The sequence below is a fragment of the Acipenser ruthenus genome, unplaced genomic scaffold, assembly GCF_902713425.1.
Source record: "Acipenser ruthenus unplaced genomic scaffold, fAciRut3.2 maternal haplotype, whole genome shotgun sequence".
Classification (NCBI taxonomy): domain Eukaryota; kingdom Metazoa; phylum Chordata; class Actinopteri; order Acipenseriformes; family Acipenseridae; genus Acipenser; species Acipenser ruthenus.
Window position 1 is genome coordinate 140,001 of NW_026707565.1, and position 375 is coordinate 140,375.

The following is a 375-nucleotide window of genomic DNA, read 5'->3' on the forward strand; positions in this document are numbered from 1 at the left end:
CGATACGACATAATAAAAAATAGAACCTTTCATATCTTGTTACCATGGTATTTTTTTTGCATGCATTTAGTATTGTTTACACTGCTTTGTCGTGTTTATTTATATGCTTTATCATATGTGCTTTACAATGCTTCCCTATGCTTTACCAGACCTCTCTGTGCTTTACAATGCTTCCCTATGCTTTACCAGACCTCTCTGTGCTTTACAATGCTTCCCTATGCTTTACCAGACCTCTCTGTGCTTTACAATGCTGCCCTATGCTTTACCAGACCTCTCTGTGCTTTACATTGCTTCCCTATGCTTTACCAGACCTCTCTGTGCTTTACAATGCTTCCCTATGCTTTACCAGACCTCTCTGTGCTTTACAATGCTTCC